Source organism: Coregonus clupeaformis, unplaced genomic scaffold (assembly GCF_020615455.1).
Source record: "Coregonus clupeaformis isolate EN_2021a unplaced genomic scaffold, ASM2061545v1 scaf0799, whole genome shotgun sequence".
NCBI classification, from domain to species: Eukaryota; Metazoa; Chordata; class Actinopteri; order Salmoniformes; family Salmonidae; genus Coregonus; species Coregonus clupeaformis.
Window position 1 is genome coordinate 47,256 of NW_025534254.1, and position 7,598 is coordinate 54,853.

General features: G+C 49.3%; 1 pseudogene; it reads left to right on the top strand.

Annotated features, from left to right (window-relative positions):
• The first annotated feature begins 722 nt into the window (after positions 1-722).
• Positions 723-7,332, top strand: LOC123485682 (annotated as a pseudogene).
• Positions 7,333-7,598: the final 266 nt, after the last annotated feature.

Genomic DNA, 7,598 nt, shown 5'->3' on the forward strand with positions numbered 1-7,598 from the left:
CCCTTATCATGTGGTAGCCACGAAGCAGACCCAACAGAGGGTCCCTTTTCATGTAGGAGCCTCGAAGCAGACCCAACAGAGGGTCCCTTTTCATGTGGGAGCCACGAAGCAGACCCAACAGAGGGTCCCTTATCATGTGGGAGCCACGAAGCAGACCCAACAGAGGGTCCCTTACCATGTGGGAGCCACGAAGCAGACCCAACAGAGGGTCCCTTATCATGTGGTAGCCACGAAGCAGACCCAACAGAGGGTCCCTTATCATGTGGTAGCCACGAAGCAGACCCAACAGACCCAGGCCTCATTCTGCTTTTGTAGTAGCAGGCCAGAGAGTTCTGCGTCCCAAATGGCATCCTATTCCCATTATAGTGCACTATCTTAGGGCTCATCGGGTCCGTAAGGCTCTGGTCTAAAGTAGTGCACTATAAAGGGAATAGGGTACCGTTGGGATGCAGCCAGAGAGAGGCTGATGGTTGAATGCAGCTCCTCCTCTCCCTTCCATCTTTTTGTTCTGTCGGGACAAAAGGCAGTTTTTTCCACCAGGCTCAAGGCCGGCCTTTCTCCCAGATTAATAACCCCAGCAGGGGGCAGCTAACCCCCTTTGTCCCTTCTGCCCCCCCTCTCCTGGGGAATAACCCCCTGATCATCCCCCAACCCCGTCTAACTGACCCCTTTCCTGGGTTAATGGGATGGGTCCGTTAGCAACACCATTAGTTAGCAACACTATGGAGGGTGATTTGCAACTGAAAGTCACCTACTTTTCGATTGGTCACTTCCTACTGTGGCTTAGTAGGCCTAATGACTGAGCAAAGAGGATGTTGGTCACTTCCTGCTGTGGCTTAGTAGGCCTACTGACTGAGCAAAGAGGATGTTGGTAACTTCCTGCTGTGGCTTAACGCTTCCGCATGCTTCAGTTCGGCTGGCGCCTAGCTGACGTCGGCTAGGGAACCCAACGAGTGTGCTCCACACTACGTTAACAGACCTTCGCTTCAAAAACTAGAAAAAAGCAGCAATAGTACTGTTTGTCCATCTTTACATTTACATTTACGTCATTTAGCAGACGCTCTCTTATCCAGAGCGACTTACAAATTGGTGCATTTACCCTATAGCCAGTGGGATAACCACTTTACAATATGTTTTTATTTTTTTATTTTTTTATTTTTTAGGGGGCGGGGGTAGAAGGATTACTTTATCCTATCCCAGGTATTCCTTAAGAGGTGGGGTTTCAAATATCTCCGGAAGGTGGTGAGTGACTCCGCTGTCCTGGCGTCGTGAGGGAGCTTGTTCCACCATTGGGGTGCCAGAGCAGCGAACAGTTTTGATTGGGCTGAGCGGGAACTATGCTTCCCGTAGAGGAAGGGAGCCAGCAAGCCAGAGGTGGATGAACGCAATGCCCTCGTTTGGGTGTAGGGACTGATCAGAGCCTGAAGGTACAGAGGTGCCGATCCCCTCACAGCTCCATAGGCAAGCACCATGGTCTTGTAACAGATGCGAGCTTCAACTGGAAGCCAGTGGAGTGTGCGGAGGAGCGGGGTGACGTGGGAGACAACTTGGGAAGGTTGAACACCAGACGGGCTGCGGCATTCTGGATGAGTTGTAGGGGGTTTAATGGCACAGGCAGGGAGCCCAGCCAACAGCGAGTTGCAGTAATCCAGACGGGGGAGATGACAAGTGCCTGGATTAGGACCTGTGCCGCTTCCTGTGTAAGGCAGGGTCGTACTCTCGAATGTTGTAGAGCATGAACCTGCAGGATCGGGTCACTGCCTTGATGTTAGCGGAGAACGACAGGGTGTTGTCCAGGGTCACGCCAAGGCTCTTCGCACTCTGGGACGAGGACACAACGGAGTTGTCAACCGTGATGGCGAGATCATGGAACGGGCAGTCCTTTCCCGGGAGGAAGAGCAGCTCCGTCTTGCCAAGGTTCAGCTTGAGGTGGTGATCCGTCATCCATACTGATATGTCTGCCAGACATGCAGAAATGCGATTCGCCACCTGGTTATCAGAAGGGGGAAAGGAGAAGATTAGTTGTGTATCGTCAGCGTAGCAATGATAGGAGAGGCCATGTGAGGATATGACAGAGCCAAGTGACTTGGTGTATAGGGAGAATAGAAGAGGGCCTAGAACTGAGCCCTGGGGACACCAGTGGTGAGAGCACGTGGTGCGGGAGACAGCTTCTCGCCACGCCACTTGGTAGGAGCGACCGGTCAGGTAGGACGCAATCCAGGAGTGAGCCGCGCCGGAGATGCCCAGCTCGGAGAGGGTGGAGAGGAGGATCTGATGGTTCACAGTATCAAAGGCAGCAGACAGGTCTAGAAGGACAAGAGCAGAGGAGAGAGATTTAGCTTTAGCAGTGCGGAGAGCCTCCGTGACACAGAGAAGAGCAGTCTCAGTTGAATGACCAGTCCTGAAACCTGACTGGTTTGGATCAAGAAGGTCATTCTGAGAGAGTTAGCAAGAGAGTTGGCTAAAGACGGCACGCTCAATAGTTTTGGAAAGAAAAGAAAGAAGGGATACTGGTCTGTAGTTGTTGACATCAGTGGGATCGAGTGTTGGTTTTTTGAGAAGGGGTGCAACTCTCGCTCTCTTGAAGACGGAAGGGACATAGCCAGCGGTCAAGGATGAGTTGATCAGCGAGGTGAGGTAGGGGAGAAGGTCACCGGAGATGGTCTGGAGAAGAGAGGAGGGGATGGGGTCAAGCGGGCAGGTTGTTGGGCGGCCTGCAGTCACAAGTCGCAGGATTTTATCTGGAGAGAGAGGGGAGAAAGAAGTCAAAGCATACGGTAGGGCAGTGTGAGCAGGACCAGCAGTGTCATTAGACTTAACAAACGAGGATCGGATTTCGCCAACCTTCTTTTCAAAGTGGTTGACGAAGTCATCCACAGAGAGAGAGGAGGGGGGGGATTCAGCAGGGAGGAGAATGTGGCAAAGAGCTTCCTAGGGGTTAGAGGCAGATGCTTGGAATTTAGAGTGGTAGAAAGTGGCCTTAGCAGCAGAAACAGATGAAGAAAATGTAGAGAGGAGGGGAGTGAAAAGATGCCAGGTCGGCAGGGAGTTCTTCCATTTCCGCTCCGCTGCCCGGAGCTCTGTTCTGTGAGCTCGCAATGAGTCATCAAGCCACGGAGCTGGAGGGGGAGGACTGAGCCGGCCGGGAGGATAGGGGACACAGAGAGTCAAAGGATGCAGAAAGGGAGGAGAGGAGGGTTGAGGAGGCAGAATCAGGAGATTGGAGGGAGAAGGATTGAGCAGAGGGAAGAGATGATTGGATGGAAGAGGAGAGAGTAGTTGGAGAGAGAGAGCGAAGGTTGCGGCGGCGCATTACCATCTGTGTAGGGGCAGAGTGAGTAGTGTTGGAGGAGAGCGAGAGAGAAAAGGATACAAAGTAGTGGTCGGAGACATGGAGGGGAGTTGCAGTGAGATTAGTAGAAGAGCAGCATCTAGTAAAGATGAGGTCAAGCATATTGCCTGCCTTGTGAGTAGGGGGGACGGTGAGAGGGGTGAGGTCAAAAGAGGAGAGGAGTGGAAAGAAGGAGGCAGAGAGAAATGAGTCAAATGTAGACGTAGGGAGGTTGAAATCCCCCAGAACTGTGAGGGGTGAGCCATCCTCAGGAAAGGAATTTATCAAGGCGTCAAGCTCATTGATGAACTCTCCAAGGGAACCTGGAGGGCGATAGATGACAAGGATATTAAGCTTAAATGGGCTAGTGACTGTGACAGCATGGAATTCAAATGAGGAGATAGACAGATGGGTTAGGGGAAAAATTGAGAATGTCCACTTGGGAGAGATGAGGATTCCTGTTCCACCACCCCTCTGACCAGATGCTCTCTGGGTATGCGAGAACACATGGTCAGACGAGGAGAGAGCAGTAGGAGTAGCAGTGTTTTCAGTGGTAATCCTTGTTTCCGTCAGCGCCAGGAAGTCGAGGGACTGGAGGTTAGCATAGGCCGGGATGAAGTCAGCCTTGTTGGCAGCTGAACGGCAGTTCCAGAGGCTGCCTGAGACCTGGAACTCCAGGTGTGGGGTGCGTGCAGGGACCACCAGGTTAGAGAGGCAGCAGCCACGCGGTGTGAGGCGTTTGTGTAGCCTGTGCGGAGAGGAGAGAACAGGGATAGGCAGAGGCATAGTTGACAGGCTGTAGCAAATGGCTACAATAATGCAGAGGAGATCGGAATGAAATGAACTAAACATCTGGGAAAGGAGAGAGTAGGGCCTCCTCACCAAAACTCCCAAATATAACTCACCCAACTTCCACCTCAGAAACTATAATTGTTTCACTGAACCACCCGAATAAAAACTCTCCCAACTTCCACTTTAGAAATTAGAATTGTTGTGAACTACAGCGGTTCAATGTTTCAAGGAATAGACTCAACTTACTTTATTCAGCTAGCTAACTATGACGCCATAGCTAACTAGCATGCTAGCATCCAATAACACACAGTTTAGCACCAATACTTGGTTACAACAAACTACCAATAGTGTGTTAACACACTAAACAGATAATTCGTGTCCGTGTCTAGTTCCTTTCATAACGCAGCAATAATTAAATGTTGGCTAGCTAGCACAAATATATTGTATTTAGCTGCTACAGTACAGCTAGCTGGTCATATTGGCTAGCTTGCAATGGCTGCTGTGTTGACTTTGTTTGAAAAACGGCGTGCGCTGCGAACAAATGTAGCTGGCTAAAAGGATATTGTATCTAGTTGCTACCGTTGCTAACAGCTACTCGCCAGCTAGTCCAGGAGGTGAGTTAGCTAGCTAGCTAGCCGTGCTACACCCGGCACCGCCGAATACAATGCTAACCTACAATAACTACCCACAACAGCCCACGATGCCTACCTACAATACCTAACTACAATCTAAATACATAATTGAAGCCTTACTCGACAAAGCCCAAGCTATGTATAAAGCCAAACTTACCCGACGCCAGCTGTCTGGGTGGCAGACAAGAAGACATTTGTCTTCTGCAATCAGTAGCTGTAATTAAGTACAGTAGCTACTAACTACCTAACGTTGATGCCTCAGATAATGAGGTTAGAAAAACAGCTGAATGGTAGGTAGCTAGCTGGCTTAATTACAGGTACTCTTAAGCGTGAAATAACATTGGAAACAACTATCCACCATTGCTAAAAGTTACCAGTAGCTACCCGCTATTTCTTGATACGCAGTAGCCAGTATACACTTCCTCAAAATAGTCAGAGTTAATCTAAGATAACTCAAGAAATCTGTCATTCATTTGGATGTTTTTGCAGAGGAGATCTTAGTCGCGCAATTTTACATCTAACTAAGATGTTTGGTGCAGTATTTCTCAATGAAATGTTTTTGCATGAAAGCGAGTCGTCTCTGAATGACAACAAATACTTTATTGAAGAATCCCTACTGCTGACCAATCACCGACGAAAGGGGTGTAGACTTCGGCTACCAACTTCGGCTTGCATTGAGAAAAATGTTTGTTTGCCCGAACAGCCGAAAAACCCCTTACCGAAGTCCAAAACGAACAAAAAACGTGCACAAACTGTTCCGGCTGGGAAGCACTCAGATGCCTTTAGTAGGTCTACTGACTGAGCAAGGAGAACAGTGTAGACAGACAGACGACAGACTTGTTAGTATCACTGGAATAACAATAGCTAGGTAATGGTAATATATAATATTGTAAACGCCTTTTTAGCAGCCACTTTCATCCAAAGCATTTTACAGTCACGTGTATATACATTTTACATATGTGTGGTCCCAGGAATCGAACCCACTACGCCGTCATTACAAGCGCCATGCTCTACCAACTGAGCTACAAAGGACCAACGGTGTTCTAACACAGTCAAGAGAAACCTTTCAGAATCTGGCAACTTACACAACTGTCCTACACTTACACCATAACTAAGTTGAATATGTTGTATTGAAACAAAGTTGAACGTTGTACTAATCTCCCCTCTCCTTCTCTCTCTCCTATAGACTCCATCCGTAATAATCTCCCCTCTCCTTATCTCTCTCTCCTATAGACTCCATCTGTAATAATCTCCCCTCTTCTTCTCTCTCTCTCCTATAGACTCCATCCGTACTAATCTCCCCTCTCCTTCTCTCTATCCTATAGACTCCATCCGTAATAATCTCCCCTCTCCTTATCTCTCTCTCCTAGACTCCATCCGTAATAATCTCCCCTCTCCTTCTCTCTCTCCTATAGACACCATCCGTAATAATCTCCCCTCTCCTTATCTCTCTCTCCTATAGACTCCATCCGTAATAATCTCCCCCCTCTCCTTCTCTCACTCCTATAGACTCCATCCGTACTAATCTCCCCTCTCCTTATCTCTCTCTCCTATAGACTCCATCCGTAATAATCTCCCCTCTCCTTCTCTCTCTCCTATAGACTCCATCCGTAATAATCTCCCTCTCCTTCTCTCTCTCCTATAGACTCCATCCGTACTAATCTCCCCTCTCCTTCTCTCTCTCCTATAGACTCCATCAGTAATAATCTCCCCTCTCCTTATCTCTCTCTCCTATAGACTCCATCCGTACTAATCTCCCCTCTCCTTCTCTCTCTCCTATAGACTCCATCCGTAATAATCTCCCATCTCCTTATCTCTCTCTCCTATAGACTCCATCCGTAATAATCTCCCCTCTCCTTCTCTCTCTCCTATAGACTCCATCCGTAATAATCTCCCCTCTCCTTATCTCTCTCTCCTATAGACTCCATCCGTAATAATCTCCCCTCTCCTTCTCTCTCTCCTATAGCTCCATCTGTAATAATCTCCCCTCTCCTTCTCTCTCTCTCCTATAGACTCCATCCGTACTAATCTCCCCTCTCCTTCTCTCTCTCCTATAGACTCCATCCGTAATAATCTCCCCTCTCCTTCTCTCTGTCCTATAGACTCCATCTGTAATAATCTCCCTCTCCTTCTCTCTCTCCTATAGACTCCATCCGTAATAAAGGCGGCCGTGTGTTTGTCCACTGCCAAGCCGGGCATCTCCCGCTCCGCCACCATCTGTCTGGCCTACTTGATGAGGACCAACCGCATGAAGCTGGACGAGAGGCCTTCGAGTTCGTCCAAGCAGCGGCGCAGCATCATCAGTCCTAACTTCAGCGTCATGGGCCAACTGCTGCGGTTTGAGTCCCAGGTCCTGGCTACGTCGTCCTGCTCGTCGGAGGCCGGGAGTCCTGCCCTGGGGAAGAGCAGTACGGTCTTTAACTTCCCAGTGTCTATCCCTATCCACGGCTCTGCTGGACATGGACAGCTCTCCTTCCTCCACAGCCCCATCACCACCTCACCCAGCTGCTAAGGTGGAGAGTAGGATCATATGGAGGGTTGTCTGTCTTAGCCTGGACTTGAACTGTACTGTCACAATACTGGTAGTGACAGGGTAGTGAGTGACAGGGTAGTAACAGGGTAGTAACAGGGTAGTGCCAGGGTAGTGACAGGGTAGTGAGTGACAGGGTAGTAACAGGGTAGTAACAGGGTAGTGCCAGGGTAGTGACATGGTAGTGAGTGACAGGGTAGTAACAGGGTAGTAACAGGGTAGTGCCAGGGTAGTGACAGGGTAGTGAGTGACAGGGTAGTAACAGGGTAGTAACAGGGTAGTGCCAGGGTAGTGACAGGGTAGTGAGTGACAG